The following is a 22026-nucleotide window of genomic DNA, read 5'->3' as shown; positions in this document are numbered from 1 at the left end:
AAACTGCTGCAGCGTAATCGAATCAACCCTGGCAACATATGGTTCAAAAAGGTTCAAAAGTGTGAATTCCTAAGGGACCAAACTGCTTAGGTCATCGGTGCCTAGACTTACACACTACTTTAACTTATGCTAAGAACAACACACATACTCATGCCCGAGAGAGGACTCGAATCCCCGGCGGGAGGGGCCGCGCAGTCCGTTACATGACGCCTCAAACCACGCGGCCACTCCGAGCGGGGGGCGCAACATATGGGCTGGATTATCCTGCAACTGAACGGGGCCGTCAGTCAACGTCCTTGGGCGTTTGAACTTGATGGAGCGCTTCAATTTTTGCAAATTATCCACGTACCGCTAGACAGAAGTTAAACATAATGTCGGCATCACTGAAGCACCTGGTATAACGATGAAGAATATCGTTTCCAGTCCCGTACTGCCGCGGCAGATGAAACGTGGTGTCGTCATCTTAAGCCGGAGAGCAAGCATCAGAGACGACAATGGAAACACATGGATTCAACACCCCCCCCCCCCCTCCCGCAAAAAAATCCAAAGCCATGCACGCCAGATTACGAAAGGTCATGGTGGCCATTTTCTTTGACTGCAAGAGGACGACGCTCATTGACCTCCTGGAACACGGCGCCACAATTAAAGCACAGGGGTACGTGGGCACTGGAAAAATTTAAGCGCGCCATGTTGTCCAAACGCCTAGGAATGTTAAAGAACGGTATTATTCTGTTGCAAGATAAAGCCCGCCCACTGGGCAAGGTTGTTTCGCCCAGGCTGCAAAAATTACACAGCGAAGCCCTTACACATCGTCCATTCAATCCTGATCTCTCCCCAGGTTATCTCCCTATTTTTGAAACCCTGAGAAAAAAAAAAAAAAAAAAAAAAAAAAAAAAAAAAAAAAAAAAAAAAAAAGGAGAGAGAGAGAGTCATTTGTGGCCGTCGATTTGCTTCGGACGAAGTGGTGCTGGCCTTGGTACAATTATGGCTCCTTCGGAAACCGCAAACATTTTTCTATGAAGGCACTAACCGTCTTGTATCACAGTGGGATAAATGTATTAACAGCTATGGCAATTACTTTTGAAATAATAAGCAGTTCACTTACTTTTTTCTATCCGTATCGTTTTCATTTGACTATCCCTCATAATACAGATATTTACAGAATCAACACTGCTGATGCTTTGCAAAGAAAGGCGAATCACGTCTGCTGTAAAACTCTCTTAAACTGCAGCACATTTAAGATGGAGAAAATAAATAATTAATATATAACGGCTATTGAGGAAGATAGCCACCCAAAGAAACTATAAAATGGACATAATTTATATTTATAATTCCACACTTTCGAGGAAAAATACAAAACAGTGTTATAAACATACGTAGAAAATTGATATCTGACAGAAAGCACTAACGAGCCAGTTGTTATCCGAAGAACTCCTCGCACACGCGTCTACGGAACGATACAAAAGGTCAGACAAAAGGTACTACAAGTATACCAAGTTGTCAAACAAGTCTAGCATCTTGTTTAATGAATTCCAGTTAACTGCTGCAAAACACGTTCGCCTTGCTGTGAGGATGTAAGCACTACATCATCCGGAAGAATGTGGAGCAAAGAACTAAAACCAAGGTCTCCAGATTTTCCCCTCACACCAGGTGATGACCAGTGAGCACCTGTAGCAGCGGCATTTACGCTTCCACGTTGATCTACAGCGGACATGTTGCTTGCGTTATTCTACCAGCAATTCGTCAAAGATTACAAGACGAAATAGTATGTCATCTGTACAGCCCAAAATGTCATGAACAGTCTAGATCAAGGTAAACACAAACGGTGACTTTCTGAACTTCGTCGAAGTTTGGGAAATAAACGTAACAGAAATGTATTATGGCGCCATTACATTCTTTCATATAATCATCAAAGTAGCGTAAAATTACTTTACAATTCTTGGTCAGGAAAGGTTGTATCGTGTTCACTGGAATCCATTGTTGTGCTTTCAGCTTCACATTCACTGGAGCATATAAGTTCACCGGACGCCTTCTAATTTTCCAAAACAGAGGAAAAACCCAAGCTGCATGAAGTTGGGTTAAGCCCTTGTCACGAGTGTAGCATGTTCAGTTTATTACGTCGTTCATTTCACATTAAGGGGAAAATGGAGCTCTTTTTGCAGAATAACATACCATTATACGGATTATGCAGCGAAAGGCATAGAACTGTTCCATCAGTAGCAATATTTATCCTAAATCAGATGATTGGAGGAGGAGGAGGAGGAGGAGATTAGCGTTTAACGTCCCGTCGACAACGAGGTCAGTAGAGACGGGGCACAAGCTCGTATTAGGGAAGGATGGGGAAGGAAACCGGCCGTGCCCTTTCGAAGGAACCATCCCGGCATTTGCCTGAAGTGATCTACGGAAATCACGGAAAACCTAAATCAGGATGGCCGGACGCGGGATCGAACCGTCGTCCTCCCGAATGCGAGTCCAGCGTGCTAACCACTGCGCCACCTCGCTCGGTATGATTGGAGGTTCGATTCATAAGTGTTCAAGTAACTTTCGCTGTCGTCTTTATGCGTCACATTGTACTGTACTCCACTCCTATTTTACATACCATATCTTCTTCCCGTTTCATAAGCAACTACTGAATAATATCAAAAGGTAACTAAGTTAATATCTATAGGTAGCATAGCCGGCCGGTGTGGCCGAGCAGTTCTAGGCGCTACAGTGTGGAACCGCGCGACCGCTACGGTCGCAGGTTCGAATCCTGCCTCAGGCATGGATGTGTGTGATGTCTTTAGGTTAGTTAGGTTTAAGTAGTTCTAAGTGCTTAGAGCCATTTGAACCAGCCATATAGGTAGCGTATTTATCCGCAGTTACATTTAAGCATTTACATTTAAGTCGGGTGATGCTGAGGGAATTAGATTAGGAAATGAGACACTTAAAGTAATAAAGGAGTTTTGCTATTTGGGAAGCAAAATAACTGATGATGGTCGAAGTAGAGAGGATATAAAATGTAGACTGGCAATGGCAAGGAAAGCGTTTCAGAAGAAGAGAAATTTGTTAACATCGAGTATAGATTTAAATGTCAGGAAGTCGTTCCTGAAAGTATTTGTATGGAGTGTAGCCATGTATGGAAGTGAAACATGTACGACAAATAGTTTGGACAAGAAGAGAATAGAAGCTTTCGAAATGTGGTGCTACAGAAGAATGTTGAAGATTAGGTGGGTAGATCACGTAACTAATGAGGAGGTATTGAATAGGATTGGGGTGAAGAGAAGTTTGTGGCACAACTTGACTAGAAGAAGGGATCGGTTGGTAGGACATGTCCTGAGGCATCAAGGGATCACAAATTTAGCAATGGAGGGCAGTGTGGAAGGTAAAAATCGTAGAGGGAGACCAAGAGATGAATACATTAAGCAGATTCAGAAGGATGTAGGTTGCAGTAGGTACTGGGAGATGAAGGAGCTTGCACAGGATAGATTAGCATGGAGAGCTGCATCAAACCAGTCTCAGGACTGAAGACCACAACAACAACATTTCCCGGCACTTTATCAGGACGAATACACAGCAATAAAAGAAGCGTTTTGGGGAGATTTTTAATGCTGCGAATGTTAGCTTCGTTGCATGCGTATGTTCTTCGTCTTTTCTAGTCTAAACTTCAGAAGTTTAATTTTTGGTGTTGTGGTGTATATTTTGGACGAATAAATAAATTCTGATTTGGGACTGAATAAGGCAATGACGAAAAAAGCAATCTTACAATTCGCTGGCTCATATTTACTGGAATGTTTACACAATGGAACAAGAGAGACAGAGAGCTCATATACACATGTATAATATTAAAGAATATATTTCTATTAAATTAATAATAAAGTCGCAGAATATTTTACAAAACGCAAAGGTGAATAATATAAATTTGGTGGAATCAAGACGCCGCGGACCCACAACCCACTAACTTGGATGTCGTAAGTTTGCGTCTCTATCCATTACACTACTGTGAACTTACGTGCTTATGTGTCATATTTTATGATGCCCTGGAGGCATTAAGCAGCAGTATATAATTGACTGACATTTAATAATAACAAACCTTACCAAGAGTGACGAGTTTTTGATACATTTTCAGTGCGCCACTGACTTGCAACGGCATACTTTCATAACATGGAAGTTATGATACGAAAACAACGAAATACGAAAATTCGTTAACCGCCAACAGAATGATTCCTGTAATTTTTTTTTTACAACAAATCGTGCAAATAACGACGCGTTTTGAGGAGATTGTCAATCCGTTGGTGCTTTGAAACGGCATGCTATATTCTCAGGGCGAAAATTATAATATGGAACCGCCCAAATACGGGCATCAATTGATCAGGACGAAATTCAGTATGGCGTCTCCGAACTACTGCTTTTGATGTAGACGTGACGTGGACAGCGGACGGATAGGCTGGAGGATCTGAGCTTTCCGGAAGTTCGTATACTAGGTGCGTAAGTCCTCGGCGTTTTTGTTTTGCATGCTGGTATTCCGGTTGCTATGGGTGTATTTATCGATTGTCGTTTTTTATATGTAGTTCACTGTTACTATTTGAGTTTGCATATTGTCATTTGGAGAGAGTGAGTGGACCCGTGGATGCTAGAAAATGTAGTGCCACGGGGAGAAATTGGAACATTTCCGACATATCCTTAGGTTTCATTTCAACAGAGGGGCGACTGCGGCAGAGGCAGCCAGAAATTTCTGCGCCGTGCATGGGGATAATGCCACTGGACAGAGCACGGCAAGAATTTTTTTGTTTTTTATTGTTTTAAGGAGGACCGTTTTGAAATTAGTGACTCTCACAATAATCCGTTTCTGTGTACTCAAGAACTGGGAAACGCGATAAACTGTCATCATTCCACCATCGTACGGGTACTGCATGCTCTAAGCCAAGAGCACAAAAATCAACGGGCGGTGAAGATGAGAGATTAGTGTTTAATGTCTCGTCGACAACGAGATCATTAGAGACGAAGCACAAGCTCGGTTAGGCAGGGATAGGGAATGAAATCGGCCGTGCCCTTTCGAAGGAATCATCCCGGCATTTGGCTGAAGCGATTTAGGGAAGTCACGGAAAACCTAAATTAGGATGGCCGGACGCGGGTTTGAACCGTGTTCCTCTCGAATGCCATACCAATGTGCGCCACCTCGCTCGGGAGTGGGGGGGTCATATGTGCATCATTTCTAGCACGATATCAACTGACCCGCGAACAACACCGACCATTCCTATACCGTATCGTTACTGGTGATGATAAATGGCGTCTTTATGCAAACATAGGGAAAAAGAGAGGAATGGTTGATCCTAAACAAAGCAACAACTCCGCGTACATAGACTTACACGCATCTACAAGAGAGAATGTTATGCACTTAATGTAACAGCGACAGTGTGGTGTACAACTTGCTGACATTTATTGTCAACAGACGTCTTGCAGACGCAGTCCAATAATACCTACCAGGAAGGCATTCCGCTAGACGGCAAAAAACACTATACAGTAGTTGGGTTTGGAAATCATTCCGCACCCATTTAGTTATCTGACATTGCACCCTTAATTTTTCACCTTTTCCGCTCTGTCGAACAACCTCCAAGCAATTTCCTTCCTGATGAAAATGCGCTCCGAACATGGATCGCCGGCCGGGGTTGCCTAGCGGTTATAGGCGCTACAGTCTGGAACCGCGCGACAGCTACCGTCGCAAGTTCGAATCCTGCCTCGGGCATGGCTGTTTGTGATGTCCTTAGGTTAGTTAGGATTAAGTAGTTCTAAGTTCTAGGGGACTGATGACCTCAGAAGTTAAGTCCCATAGTGGTCAGAGCCATTTGAACCATGGTTCGACGAGTTCTTCGCCTCAAAACCAGTGAATTATACAGTCGAGGAATCGAAACGTTACCCCAGCGAAGTGATGACTAAGGTCTCTGTTATGTGTACCTCTTGTGTTTTTAAACTTATGGAAAAACGGTACGAACTTACGCATCAACCTTATAACAAGGAACTCCACTCAGTAGAAGCCAAGCCACCAAATCTCTGCTTCACTTAGCTAACCAGCATTACAACGCGCAGCCTTAAGATTAGCTGCAACCTATTCGATAAAAGTCGCTCAGTATCAAGAGTTCCAAAAACGTCGACTGTCATTATGTTAATTCGTCTAATTTAAAATCTATCATCAATTACTGAGAACAGAAAGACATCTTGCAAAATGTCCACGACAGGGAAAAGAGAGGAGTTAGAACTCATGCGGAGGCTTACCAACCGCTTTTTCCCTACACACAATTCGCGAATGTACCAGGTAAAGGGGGAAATGACGGTAGTACAAGCGCTACCGTCTCCTGCGCACTGCACTGTAGCACCATGAAACGCAAACTAGTGAAATCACTTGCTCTACCGAACCTCCACTACGACTATGTTATCCAACAAGGCACTAATAAAGGAAACTGCAGACGGTTTGAATAAAACACGAATGTTTGTGTGGGTTACATCAACAACATTCATTTATTCGGCGATATCAGTGTTTCATACGCCCAGTTAGCATGGTTGCAGCCATGTTTCATACGCCCAGTTAGCATGGTTGCAGCCAGACAAATTACACGCGACTACCATGCAGCATATCCATTTCATAGGGCACTAAGTGTGCATGTATCCCAGTGCGAAACACAGGAGATTAAATATCTATCATCTCATAATGATTGAAACACAAGGTCTAACTTATCCAATGAGGGGTTTACCTTACCCAATACCCTACCTGTGTCGGTCCATAAACAAATAAATAAATAAATAAACATTTCTAACCCCTTCTCTGTTCCAGCTGTCCGCCTCTGCAACAAGCTACCATGAACTTGGCGCACACTTCACTGCCCTGTTGCTTTTAGAAGAAGCTGAAGTTCTCCATTCTGTTAACATCAAAAAGTTTCCCACAAACTAATTTAGATGGACAGTTTCCTCCGTGTCAAATAGTAAAGTAAATGCTACCATTTTTTCCTTGTTACGCATCTTTCTCTTTTCATCTGTCAGTCCGCCAGTTTCTTTTCCCTTATCTACACTGCTTTCTTAATCAAATGCCTCTTTCTCTCACTCTTTCTGCCATTATCATATCTGCCGGCGCTCATATTTTACATCTGCCTTCCTGTAATTTGCCTTTACGATTTTAACCGTCACGAATGAATGTAGACTGTTTTTTTTATTTACATCGTAGTAATTTCCCAATATGGTTATACGTAACAATTGCCTTATAGACCTAATCTTGACAGGTTACATCAATGAATTAAATGAGATTCTATACGTAATTGCTTTAATTGGCAATTTTTATAACTGTCTTCAGTTGATTATTAATGTGATCAGGACAACGCCGCCTTCAGTTTAATAACTACTGCCTTTAGTGTAACGGTCGAAAAATATTTTTGTGAATATATCTTGAAGGCGATTCCCAATAGGTGTTAAGCATTTAAAAAAAAAAAAAATGCATGACATGCTGCGTTAAATTTTCTCTTATTGTAACTACCCGTTTCTGTTTATACCATCACGACATCTGTATATATCAAAACAAAGCACAGAACAACTAGAAATGCATCAAGTCCAATCAGTTAAAAATTAATGATATTTTAATGGCCTACGGCCAAAAGATATATTATTAATCACATGTCATAGCATATCATACCAATATGGCAATCCCTATTATTAGGATACTGCTCCATTTGAACTGCAGCGTTTCTATTGATTTTTATACTAATATGATATACTCTGACATGTGACTAATATTTTATCTTTTGTTAAATATACATTTATGACACTCATGTACAATTGACTAGACTTTACTGATTTCTAGTTGTTTCAAGCTTTGTTTTGACTTACACAGATGCTCTGATGTTAGTGAAAACTGAAACTGGTAGTTATAATAAAGGACAATTTAACAGTTGCATGTCGTGCATCAGAACATCTCTTCGTGTTTCTTCACCAGTGTCATTTATCCAAATTAAAGATTTAGACTTTAACTTCTTCATCTACTCAGCATTATGCTTAATTTGCATATCACAGTCAAATTTCTAACATTCTCCATTCTTTTGTTAAGAGCTATTAGCATCTACTTGTCGCCTTTGCGTGAGTATCCCCCGTACAAAAAGTGATTCTGAGGCATATGTTCGGAGCCACAGCTCCTTTGCGGAGTGCTTTTAGACGTGGGGGCCACCAGATTACGTTTCCTGCGGCCCTTTTCACAGCTTGCATCCACCCTCTGTATGCGTCTAGTTCTTGTTCATCGAGTTGCTTTTAAAGGGAAAGTGGCACCCCTGCATTAACAAGTGCCCTTGAACTTCATCCACGCCACTGTTCTTTTATAAAGTGGTGCTGGAAGCCTTACGGGAGTCTTCTTAACACCGGAATGCTCGCCACCACGGCTTCGTTAACATGGCGACCGCCCGGAAGAGGGTTTTCGAATAGCACCGCTGCCCTTTACGCAGTTACAACGGTGAAGTAACAAGTACTTCATATGGTGGTGGGTTCACAATGATTGTAGCCAAAGTGCTGACGTCTTACTATTGTCTTCCACCAACAAAATGTTTCAGTTCATCATCTCCTTGCTGTCAAACTTTTTAATTAACACAGTAACATTTCATCAAATTCAGTTGACATTACCCATCGTCTTAAGACTGAGCTGATGCTCAAATCAGGAGCTTTTACAATTTTAAAGGTGGCATTTTACCTCAAGTCGACAATGAACACTACTTAGCATCACTAGCACTTAACTGAGAACGAAGTCGTCACCGGCATGATGCGCCAATCTGTGCAGTTGTTCCTTGTACAAGCATCAATAAAAGTTTTGCATCAACCCATTTCCCAGAACTGCTGCAGATAGACGTTGAATGTGGATATTGTATCACAGACACAGTCCCTTTGACTGTTCAGAGATGTCACTAAACCCGCCCAAAGATGTAAACAACCATGTATGGGTAGCGCCTATTAGACGGAGGGGGTCCGACAGCCAATCAGTTCCAGTCATTCCACCAGGAAGGCGATACACGGCTCTGGTTGTTTCTAGTTCAACCATGCCTAGAGGGTCAATATCGCGGTTCAATTGCGTCCGCATTGTTACTTTGTGCCACGAGCGGTTCTCAACAAGGGAAGTGTCAAGGGATCTCAGGTGAACAAAAGCGATGTTGTTCGGACAAGGAGGAGATACAGAGAGACAGGAACTGTCGATGACATCCACAGGGTAGTGGATCACCGCTACCTACGGATTATGGCTCTGAGGAACCTGACAGCGTCGCCACCATGTTGAATAATGCTTTTCGTGCAGCCACAGGACGTCGCGTTACGACTCAAACTGTACGCAATAGGCTGCACGATGCGCAACTTCACTCAACACATCCAAGGTGAGGTCCATCTTTGAAACCACGACATCATGCAGCGCGGTGCAACTGGGCCCAATAACATACTAAATGGACCGCTTAGGAGAGGCATCACGTTCTCTTCATCGATGAGCGTCGCATAAGCCTTCAACCAGACAATCTTCGGAAATGTGTTTGGAGATAACCCGGTCAGGCTGAACGCCTTAGACACACTATCCAGAGAGTGAAGCAAGGTCGAGGTTCCCTGCTGTTTTGGGGTGGCATTATGTGGGGCCGACGTACACCGATGGTGGTCACGTGAATATCATCCTCCGACCGATAGTGCAACTGTATTGCCGAGGCATTCGTCTTCATGGAAGACAATTCGCGCCGCCATCGTGCACATCTTGTGAATGACTTCCTTCAGGATAATGACATCGCTCGACAAGAGTGGCCAGCATGTTCTCCAGACTTGAACCCTATCAAACATGCCTGAGATAGATTCAAAAGGGTTGTTTATGGACAACGTGACCCACCAACCACTCTGAGGGATCTATGCCGAATCGCCGTTGAGGAGTGGGACAATCTGGACCAACAGTGCGTTGATGAACTTGTGGACAGTATGCTACAACGAATAAGGCATGCATCAATGCAAGAGGACGTGCTACTTGGTATTAGAGGTACCGGTGTGTACAGCAGTTTGGACCACCACCTCTGAAGGTCCCACTGTATGGTGGTATAACATGCAATGTGTGGTTTTCATGAGCAATAAAAAGAGCAAAAATGATGTTTATGTTCATCTCTATTCCAATTTTATGTACAGGTTCCGGAACCGAGGTGATGCAAAACTTTTTTTGATGTGTGTATTTACATCACGCTATTTTGGATTTTACATTAAGATAATGTATGGACTTGACGAAATTACACCTTCCTCTGTTCGGTCTCGTGTTCTGTTTGCAATTTACTGTCGTATTTCTTCGCAGCGTCTTTTCTTATAAAAACCTAAAGCTGTCATTAAGACAAGGTTGGTTTGAACACCAGCAGTGCTTTACTGGTTCTACTAGACGTGGTACGCTCTATCCTTCCTCCGACTTCAGAAGTAAATTAGCCATCCACTTACAAGAGACCAACAGTTAAATGTGGACGCTGTACCACAGTGCACCTCTGCATGTTTCACATTAACCAGCATTGCCAGACGTGTAAGATGTGATACGAGACAAATAAAAATCCTAGTACTTACTGGGAATTTTAGCTTTGAACCTGTAATCCAGTACTTATACACTGAGTCAGATACTTATAACGAAGGAGTGATCGTAGATGAACTAAATTTAGCCGGCCAGTGTGGCCGTGCGGTTCTAGGCGCGTCAGTCTGGAACTGCGAGGCCGCTACGGTCGCAGGTTCGAATCCTGCCTCGGGCATGGATGTGTGTGATGTCCTTAGGTTAGTTAGGTTTAATTAGTTCTAAGTTCTAGGCGACTGATGACCTCAGAAGTTAAGTCGCATAGTGCTCAGAGCCATTTGAACCATTTGAACTAAATTTAGACCACGTACAGAGATACAAATAGTGCAGTTATATGCCGTTACGACGTCGAAACAAACAAATATTTTTAATCGGTTCTTGAGGATGGGATCCTCGACAGCTCCTATCATAGCCCGAAGTGACTCTTCGTGTGGACTTTCGGAATTCACGAAACTATGAAATTGCTAACAAAGTCAAGGGCCGTCCCGTTAATTGTATGGGCATGAGAAACAGTATTTGCCGTACCAAAAAAGAAAGTCTTGTAACACACAGCCGAGCACCACGAACGCTTCGAAGAAAGGCTATTGCTTTGGGGTCAACAAATTCCACGTTGCAGTTGAGGCTATTGAGTGACCTAAATTCATGTAGTCGAAATCACTCGTAAATGCGAATAGCGTTCTAGATCACCATGGTAATCTAAATCGGAGCTAACGGTGCACATGGTCCAACAGTATCCAACGAAGTGTGAGAGCAGAAGAGAGCAGACGTGTGGTAATGCTTCATCGTTGCACCAAGTCTCGTGGTGAAGCTCTACGATCCATCACAGTCATGTGGATGAGGGATGACGTGCCATCCTTGTGCTGACGTCGCAATTTGTGGCTCACTACAGAGTTGACGAGTATTCTGATCTCCGACCTGCGTTTTTCACACACATACCTCCGACAGAATCACTCCCCGTACAAACACAACGTTCGCAAAGTTCGTCTAAGTATCCTTCGTGATATAACGCTCTTCGGCGTCGGCGAGGCGTAACAATACATATTGCGAAATTTGCCCCATGCAGACAGGAAACACGACGTTTCGTACAGTATACAACCTTATACTGCATACTATCATATTCAATAAAAGGGACTCGCGTCACCAATAAAAGCAGATGCTGGAATTTAAAAATTCCATATGAGCGACAATTTACACCATTTCTGCGATTTTTTTCTAGTGCAGTCGCAGTTTCTCGCGTCAATACGAGTAACATAAGCACCTACTTTTCTACGTTATAATGCCGTCTTCAAGATATTCTTCCTCCTTTAGCTTAATTTTATTAATTTATTCTTGTTTTTGCGGCGTTCTAATTAACACATACAGTGGACTAAGTGTGTTCGACAAGAAAGAGGACGTACATGAGGTGGTCGAGGAACCGGTTTTTACGCATACCGAGGCACTAAACGGCGTTGATTTGGTATCAGAGTACGTGGTGCAAAATTCGCCAAGGTTTTTCTATTCTTCCTACGAGAATCGTCGAAGAAAAATGTGAATGAGAAACAGAAACAAAAAAATGCAATATTATTACCAGAAAATGAACTGGATGCATGTGATATGAAACAACCGGTACATATGTGTCCCACGGCAAGTGATCAGAGAATCAACGAGAATTTGCTGACTGTCGTTTTTATGTATCAATGTTCCACTGGTAAAGGGAAACCCGCCAATGGATTACAGGATTCTTATAACAATAGACTGCTACTGTTGGTTGTGCTGTCTTTTAAAGTTTCATTGCTAACCCTCTGCTCTGTATTGTCGCGTCGAATTAATTCGCGCCTCGAAGCAGACAACCAGTGAACACTTTTGCAAAGCGGGCTGCTGTTGCGCCTTGCTGGACACGCAAAGAACTGCACTCTAGTATTGACGTTTGCTGCGTCACAAATGGTGCTCGTACTGAGCTCTTGTAGTGTGACTTAAAAGCTTAGCGATATGCTCCGTACACGTGTGTGTGTGTGTGTGTGTGTGTGTGTGTGTGTGTTACTTTTGCGCAGTCGCTTTCTCAGACCCTGGAAGTACTATTAAATAACCCTGTATTGTCTCAGCCCCTCCCAAGTTGGATAATGGAAAGGTAAGTTTTTTTCATATTGTTACTTCGAATGCGGCAGCAATTAAAATGACCAGACATTAACGTCATTAACTCCGCAAAAATTGATAGTCAAATGGCTTAGAGTAATTTTATAAAAAGTTGTTACTTTCCGTCGAATAGCGTGTGAGTAATGCAGCGTGAATTCATGTGTGATCTGTAGAACGTTTTGTAACTACAGTATTAATAAATTAAAGCTTCTGGCAAAAACATATGTATTTTGGATTACCCTTGTTTTCCGGTTACCTGTGCAGCCTCGGATCGCATTAACACAGATAATCGGGAGTTTGTTCTGTTTGGAGAAGGTGATTCTGATGAATGCGCGTGGAGTGTACTGTTGTGTGTGTCGGTGATGCTATAGAAAAGGGTAATGCTGAAATCCGATAACTGCACGTAGCCTATTCTCCTCGAATAGCACAAAAGGGGAGCCGCTGGCCTTAATGCTCCCACACGACAGGCGTGTCTTCTTCAACTGGGCCAAATGTCCCTACTCCATGAGACATTGCGGCGAACTTCGGAATTTCACACAACACATTAGCGTGAAATGTTTCAGCTGCCTGTATACCACACAGCTGAGTCGCGCAGAAATTACTGGAATACCGCACGTGTTCTTGACTTGCATCCGTTAGACTTTTACTTTGTTGTCATTTGAAAGGTGTTAATTTAAGTAATTCTTCGTATTACAGAATTTCTTTATGCACATATGCCAAATACATGCCACCATAAACCCCAGATGTTTGTTACATCCGAAAATTGACACTCGCATGCAGCTTGATGACTAGATCAGCTGGGTAGCAGAGTGCCAGAACATCTGACTGTGTATTACAACACAAAAGGTTATTTACGTCAGTATGACATTGCAGAAGTCAATATCTAGGAATTTCAAAGAACTGAGACAACTCGCCCTATTTTTCTTTCTTTCTTTTTGCCTTGTCCCGCGCCAACGAGGCCGTGTTATTACCGGTTTGGCAGTTTTAGGTGTAGAAGATAGCCAGATGCCCTTCCTGCCGCTACCCCGAACACCCCAGGACGTAAGTAGTGTACCCCAGCTGTCTGTATCTAGTGTAAGCCATGAAATAATGCGAACGTGTTCAGATATCTGTGAGGCGTGTAACTGAGGCGGAACGTGGGGACCAGTACAGTATTCACCTAGCGGGATGTGGAAAACCACCTAAAAACCACATCCAGACTGGCCAGCATACAGGCCCTCGTCGTTAATCCGCCGGACGGATTCGATCCGGGGCCGGCGCGCCTGCCCGACTCCAGGAAGCAGCGCATTAGCGCTCTCTGTTACCATGGCGCGCGAGACAGCTCGCCCTACTATAATCAAGGAATTAAAGATAGAGAAGATCAATTTTATACAATGTCCTATGAAGTGGAGATCAGTAACCGAGGATGAACTAGTAAAGAATCTGCAGAGAGAATTGCACATTGCAGCTATGAGGCACAGAACGGGCGGCTGTATTAATTCTTGTCCACCCAAACGCTACAGTAGACGCAATAATTCAGAAACGAAGAAAATCCAGATGCAGCTTCACATTTCTCTGCCTGTTTTGACGCTTCCTATGAGGTGACTACGTGGATCTATAGCGTGAATTGGCGTTGCCCCAGAGTTGTTGAAATTCTCCTGGTCATAAAAGATGATCTTGGGTTTACAGTATCCTCAAAGGTTGATAGTAGCAACCAAAGGTAATAATTAAGATACTGCAAGTAAACGCATACGAATTATGTCCGATTTCAAGAATTTTCGATATCCTTCTAATTCTCCTCTCGCCAGCGCACTGGGAGTTCATCTAATCTCTCTCTCTCTCTCTCTCTCTCTCTCTCTCTCTCTCTCTCTCTCTCCCCCCCCCCCTCTCTGTTTTAGCCGTCTCTACGACTTCGTCCTTTGTTATATATGTTAAATAATCTTTTTACTGTATTGCACTATAAAGTCTGCCAAGGGCAGCATTATCTCTATAAAGATTGGTATGTTCATTTAGGGACAGCAAATTTTCGATTAAAAATGAAAAAGTAAAATTTTATACCCAAGACATTTTATTATAATCAGTTTTGAACATCCTATAATAAACAATTTTGTATTGTACATTTTATAAGATCCCATAATAAGAAAAGCTACGACTTGAACCTGCATTCGTAGTAATAGCTCCGTGCCGATTCCGGGCACCGAGCAGAATACTTGTTACGTAAAAGTATATATAGATTGTAGTAAGTGATAAGACACTAAACATTTCAGTAACTCTGTAATTACAGGTCACAAAGAAAATCAACTGTACCAACTGCAGTATTTTTTTGGGGGGAGGGAGGGAGGGAGGGAGGGAGGGAGGGAGAGCGCGAGTAAAAGCGTTTTAGCGCAGTATCCTTTCATTTTCGCATTGTTATTGGAAAAAAAATGGATCGTCGGCCATTATTAATACTGTTGAATCCATTATGATAAATCAGCAAAAACTTTCACATTTTGCTTCTACCGGTAAATCTTGAGTTTTCTTTGTCGCGTAGCAACTAAGTCTCAAACAATACGATATTTGCAAACTGTTTTTGCGCCAGATGATATGTATAATACCAAAAATGTTACATAACGGCAATGTGTGTATTAAATATATGCTTCAGGATGCAACCTAAAATTAGTTATTTAATTACGGTTCGAGACTCGTAAACTATTAAATATATTCCTCTATTTGCAACTATAATCATTTCATAAAACAAATACATATGACAAAATTATCATTAGAATAATTTTATTCAGGATTTCATCCCGATTTTTTGTGCTAGTACACATCCCCCATTAAACCAGTTACACGGCTCTTGTTAAATGGTGGCGTAGTAAAGTTCTTTTTTCTTTGTTAATGATTGGGTGGCCAGTGTTTTGTTTGTCGGTTGTTAAAGTTGACTTTGTACGTTAATTATGAAGACCACGCATCCCACCCATATTGCGACAAATGAACACCCCGTCATTTCCGAACCGCACTTGAAACGTGAGATATTTGCGTATGGCAATTTAAAGGCTCGGTGGGCGGGGCTACGCGAACCAGGAGATCCACAGTGGAATTTCGTTCCATCACACAAGAAACCAAAAGACAGAATGCAGAGAGACACGCCAGGCCATGGACAACTCGTGCAACCACGTAACCAAAGATAACAAACGACAGACGTTATCGGTAGTGAAATATTAGCGAACAAAGGGTTAGCAAGGGACGCTACTACTATCACTCCGTTGTCTGACCAGAGGGAGGAGGACTATAAGAAGAATTTAATCAAAAAGCTCTCCGTCACTTGCTACTGTAATCTCAACAGCTTCCTTAATAACACTAATCCAATATGAAATTGCGCGCCGGAATCTCTGTTTTGTTGAATCCGATCGGATGATCGGTATCAAGGCAGTTCTCTGCAATTTCGGATTTGTCCGTTTGTCGCCAGCGTGTGCGTTATAAACATCGGTCCCGACAGCATTAAAGACTGGCCAAAAATAAAACTAACATCACGAAAAGGTGAATCGTCCAAATAAGCATTAAGATAGGGGAGCATTCACACATTAACTGTTTCTAGTCCAACAGCATCGCAGAATTATTTATACTGCAAATATTACAGTGCAGCTCCACTAATGAAGCACTGAAACATAAACGATGGCAGGCTGAAAAGTTATATGCCTGGCATAGACATAGCGTTGATGTGAATGAAATTCTATTTTTGTGATGCTGGCATGTGGTGTGTAATAACATTCACTGTCTGATCGAAAGTATCCGGGCAGAACTATATAATGCGGAACTGATCACTAGACGTCACTGGAGGCCGAACCGCCAATATAAAAGAGAACAGGGAGTAATGTGCTGTCGGCACGGAAGTATCAACAGCAGAATGGGTCGGTCTGGAAAGCGCAGTGACTTCGAGCGTCGTCTACTCATTGGATGCCACATGAGTAACAAATCCATCAGCGACATTCCAACCGTTATAAATCTGCCCAAGTCGACTGGTTGTGGTGTGATTGCCAAGCGAAAACAAGAAAGCCAAACTACACAAAGACGAGGCAGCCTTAAGCATCAACGCCTGGACTAGGACTGTTGATATTTTAAAAAATATCGTACATCCGATACATCGATATTTTTTAAAAAAAGAAAAGTCATTTTTGGCCTATAAATATATAAGGCTGGTTTACGGCTGTATATTCAAGTACTGATTATTACTAGATATTCTGTACATCAACAAGCTAGCAGCCTGCCAATCCCCCTTAGAACAAGAATTGTAAGGAAAACGATGCACGTTCACGCTTGGCAATAACAACTTTGCTAAGAATGGTAACTGCATGTAAATGGCACAATAAAAGAAAGGTGTCTGTCGTTCTGTTTCGTCACATATACGATTTGTCCGGAACACTTCATGTCGACTGCCGTAGTTCTTTTATATATATATTTCTGTCAACGTCAGCGACCTAGCAGTTGTAGTGCCAAAATTGCGTGGTGAGCTTGTAAGACGTGTATATTTCTAGTGTCTATTGTCAAACCACAATTTACGAAAGATGTTTATATTTTATTAGTAGGATTAAGTAGGAATAATTAATATTTGTCATGCTGGAAATAATTGTGGTAGCAGGGAATGTCTGCACCAAAGTATTGTTGGCGAGAGAGACCCCAGAATGATATATTTTTAAAAAGGGCGGGGAGAGACCGCGTATGGACACATTTTAAGAAAAAGAGCGGGAAAGACCGCGCATTGATACACTTTGTAATGGCAGCAGGGATTGTCTACACCAGAAAGCATTGATGGCAAGAGAGCGTTCGTAGGAAGTCAGTAGCTAGCGAGATGTGAAGCGAGTCGGTAGCAGGTCTGAAGCGAGAGGCTGAGAGGAGCGGTGTGTCTACCAGCCATGCTATGATTTACAAGAGATTATAAACGGATGTACAGAGACATCAGCTAACTTATCATAAGAGGAACTAATATTATTGAAATAATTTTTTGAGAAACTCAAGACTACTGAAGGTATGTTTGCGCATTGCTAGTTGTAAGATTATTGTAGAAAGTAAGTCCCATTTGAACGTTTGTAAAATCATTTCATTCAGAATATAACTAATTTTTTTCAGCAATATTGCATTACTGATTATAATCCAACTCAAAAAACTATCAACGTAAAACTTTGCAAAATTTTATTGTTGTCAAGAAAAAGTTTAACTATGAATTACGTAACTTCAGTCAAATTAATTAAAGAATAACGTCAGTTATGTTATAAAAGAATAACGTCATCTTCGGTAATAAATACAGCCACTTATTATGACAGCCCACCAGCAGCTAATAGAGTATAGTAAAACAGAGTAAGTATATTCATGTCACAGTCCGATGTAGCAGTCAGATGGCGATCCAGTAACAGTAAAATAGGTAAGGAACAGTTTTGGGTTATTGCAGGTAACGACTGAGGGCCACGACGATGACACATTCTATGTTTCGTCGAAATAATCAGAAAATAACTTTTAATAAGCAGCACTTAAATTGAAACTTTCTGGCAGATTAAAACTGTGTGCCCGACCGAGACTCGAAATCGGGACCTTTGCCTTTCGCGGGCAAGGTCCGCAGGAGAGCTTCTGTAAAGTTTGGAAGGTAGGAGACGAGATACTGGCAGAAGTAAAGCTGTGAGTACCGGGCGTGAGTCGTGCTTCGGTAGCTCAGATGTTAGAGCACTTGCTCACGAAAGGCAAAGGTCCCGAGTTCGAGTCTCGGTCGGGCACACAGTTTTAATCTGCCAGGAAGTTTCATATCAGCGCACACTCCACTGCAGAGTGAAAATCTCATTCTAGCATTTAAATTTGTATGCTAAGATTGAGAAAGAGAATTAATTTCAAAGGGAAGTTTTCATTTATTATTAAGCAAGAGGTAGAAATCCTAAGGGAAGTTTTCATAGCTTATTGTAGAAGGGAAGGTTGAGTAACAAAAGAGATATAGAGGAGACGGGAAGGTTTCAAGCTCAAAAGTTGTAGTTTGTGTTGATGGCATAGAGCGCTGATTAGCGTCAACATTTCCCCTCACACGTCTCCGCCCACTGCAAAGACCAATCTTACTATTTAGATTTTTGTTAATAATTTTCAGAAACTGTTTTTGAAGAATGCTGGTGTGAAATTTCTGCATATCGGTAATCTTGTTATTCCATTCACCCCCCTCCAGTTCATTCTGTTTTCTTCTTTGAGCCACATACGTTTGCTTTACACAATCAAAGTGAAAGACTGGACTTGATGAAAGCTCAAAAAGTAGTAAGACTCCTTCACACAGTGAAAGTAAAACTCTGTTCTATTACAATTTCAAAAGAACAGTTTCAAATATTTAACGAAAATTTCGAAAGAATGTACTATAAAATAAAAATATCGGCCCTAGATCCTATTTTTCGATATCAATATATCGTGGAGTAATGACCGGCTCTATATATCGATATTTTTTTGACAAAAATTTCGATGTAATGATATTTTGTAACAGCTCTGGCCTGGACCGTCGAGCAATACGAGAGTTAGTTGTCAAAAATCAAATGACACCGGCCGAAGGAATCACTCGTGATATGCCAAACTGCTTCCAGCAGTCCGGCTAGCACAATGTTCGAGTAGCTCTTCAGAAGCCACATATTTCTGTAGTCAGTGGTAGGCGATACTCGAGGTTAGGTAAAGAGAAGCAATTGCACAGTGTATAACTGGAAATGAGTGATTTGGAGTGAAGTATCACGGTGTAACGTGCGAATCCGATGAAAGGATTTAGGTTGGCGAATGGCTAGAGAACGTTACCTGCCATCATGTGTAGCGCCGACAGTGAAGTAAGGAGGAGTCGGAAATGTTCTTCCGTGGTTATGGCGCTTTACAAAAAGCTAAATCCTAAAGCACATGGCATTTTACAGCATTGTGTACTGCGTAGAGTAGAGGAACAGTATCAGCTCGATAATGTACCCTATTATAAAGCAATGGAACACCTTTATTATGTGTCGACTTCGCTCCAGTCGCCATCGCCCAACATTCACTACCTTCTACTGTTTCAGCTAATTAGGAAAATGGGCTGCAGTTTTACTACATACATTCAGGCACGTCGCTGAAAGCGCCCCCAGCAGGTCTCCGGATATTTTTCCAACAGATAGTGGCCACCTTGTGTCAACTTAACTTGCGAAATAATTTGCTCTCGGATCTTTCACGTAGCAGTGTTTATTTCTTTTTTCGGTTCAAAGGAATGAATTGAAAACTCGTGGCGCTAATAGCTTTTTATTATTTTTGTTTTGGACAATTTGTCACCTATGGCATGTGAGAATTTTTCTTTTGTTTCCTTACATTTCCAGCAGTTGAGCAATGCGTAGTCGAATGCAAACCGCGTTTGTATATCCTTGATGATTACAGCGGAGCTTACTGTCAGCCATTTAAACTGAAGGCCGTCCAAAAACTGCAACAACAGATCGAAACAACGAGAAAGTGCGCAAGCTGCTGTACGTTCACCAATGAAAAGTGTACGAAATAGCTGACACCATAGCGAAATGTTCCTTCTCCTTGTGTTGGGAGATGACACAGCATCGCCCATTAGCGGGCGCGGTCGGAATCCGCGCGCTGTAACAATCATTTGCGGCACGCGAGATGCATTAAACGATGTATTGCACTACTGATTAACAAATGAAATGTTTATCATGGTACCCGGATCGATCATCAGCACTGATACACTTTCAAAACGGACTTAACAATGAGACAGGTAACGGCGGAAGTAAAGCTGTTACAGTAAGTGCATTGTCCTCGAAAAGGAAGGTTCCGTGTCCCGGTCCGTCACACAGTTTCAACCTGCTAGAAGCTTCAGTCTTAACTAGTGCAACAATATTAGCTTTGATTCGCAAGAAAGGGTTAAAGTTGTCACTTCTGTAACGCCAATCACAAATGTCCTGTAACACTGTCTTCGGAAATGTTCCGACCAATCATGGGAACCGACAACGAAGGCCTACAATCAATATATCAAACTGTTTTTTTTTTTTTTTTTTTTTTTTTTAACTTTCCAACAAATGGTCACAAAAACCTGACAGGGTAACAGCTGTGATGTAATTACACGACTTGCTGTCGATCGATCTATGTATCAACCCGTATAGGCTGAGGTGCCGATTTGACTTCTGAGTTTTTTTGGAGGATTTTACAACAGTTCCTTTCTGCTAATATTTAGAGGGGCGTAGTATCTTGTATACAATGGCGAACAGCCATATTTAATCCGCCTGCTTAATTTTGATACCATCGGCGAGGTATCTGACGTTGTTAAATGACGTTAATGTGTCAAAATTTGACGGTGTCAAATAAACTAAAGGTTTTGACTCAAGTTTAACTTTATTTCAAGACGATCACTACTGACACCTACAATACGTAACTTTAATAAACCTAAGTATGCATCACATTCGATGCCTGTTCCCGTAGACGACGTAAACTAGAGCCAACAAATTTATTTTTTGAATGAAATCACTCCGCTTTTGGCTGTTAAAACGTTATTTATTGCGACTGCAATTTCGGCATGTGGTCATTTTCAAGCATTCTGAAAACAATCAGTCGTCGAATTAATACACTTAATATTGTTGTACTGTGACTTGATAGTCACTTCATCTTTTTATCCCCTTTTAAGCTATATTCTCAGGATCGTTTGTGGATTCGGTTTTTATTTAACACATATTTTCGTCACCTTTCTCCTCCCTACACATAGATTTCTAAACATTTATTAGCACCTTTGCAATCCATAGCTCATACTCTTTGTGTGTCTACATCTTTGCCGCTTTTATGATCCCTCTACCACGCCTGGTACATTAAATTTCAATTTAAGTGTTTACATCATTATTTCACCAGCTTCCTAACGTGTATGGTATGTGGAAATGCAGATAAATTCACACCACCACATGCAACTGCCCTTACACAGCGTGTCACATGTTTACATTATTAAGTGGGTTACAACATTCCACGTAACTAAGCTTAAAATTTTCACTTTTAACGTTCGTTAATTTCATAATTACGTTTTTTATATCTGACGACTGATTGTTTGCAGAATGCTTGAAAATGACCACACGTCGAAACTGCAGTCGCGGTAAATAATGATTTAAGAGACAAAAGAGGAATGATTTCATTTAAAAATTTCACCAAGGCTGTGGACATAGTTTTCAACAAACTCCTAAATTTGTGTATTTTTCATAAATGACAGATTTAAATGAAATATAACAAAAACAGGTATTTTGGGCTTGTACTTTCCAGCTCAAAGTCACTACGTCAAAAGCCACACAAAATACGATATTCATGTTTCGACAGAAACATATGCCTTTAATTAGCTGTAATTAAATCTAAGTCTAATGACTCCTTAACACCGTATTCTTCATACCATC

General features: G+C 41.7%; 1 protein-coding gene across 2 annotated transcripts in view; it reads right to left on the bottom strand.

Annotated features, from left to right (window-relative positions):
* Window positions 1-22026, bottom strand: part of LOC126480950 (WD repeat-containing protein 47) — a 702106-nt gene that overhangs the window by 648903 nt on the left and 31177 nt on the right. The window contains exon 1 of one of the 2 annotated variants that reach the window (XM_050104375.1): window positions 7658-7712. The exons of the other annotated variant lie outside the window; for it this stretch is intronic. The gene's annotated coding sequence lies outside the window, so the exon portion shown is untranslated. Of the gene's footprint in view, window positions 1-7657; window positions 7713-22026 lie in introns of those variants that run through there. 2 annotated transcript variants of the gene reach the window in all.

The sequence above is a fragment of the Schistocerca serialis genome, chromosome 5, assembly GCF_023864345.2.
Source record: "Schistocerca serialis cubense isolate TAMUIC-IGC-003099 chromosome 5, iqSchSeri2.2, whole genome shotgun sequence".
In the NCBI taxonomy this organism is placed as follows: domain Eukaryota; kingdom Metazoa; phylum Arthropoda; class Insecta; order Orthoptera; family Acrididae; genus Schistocerca; species Schistocerca serialis.
This window is presented reverse-complemented; position numbering and strand designations above follow the sequence as displayed.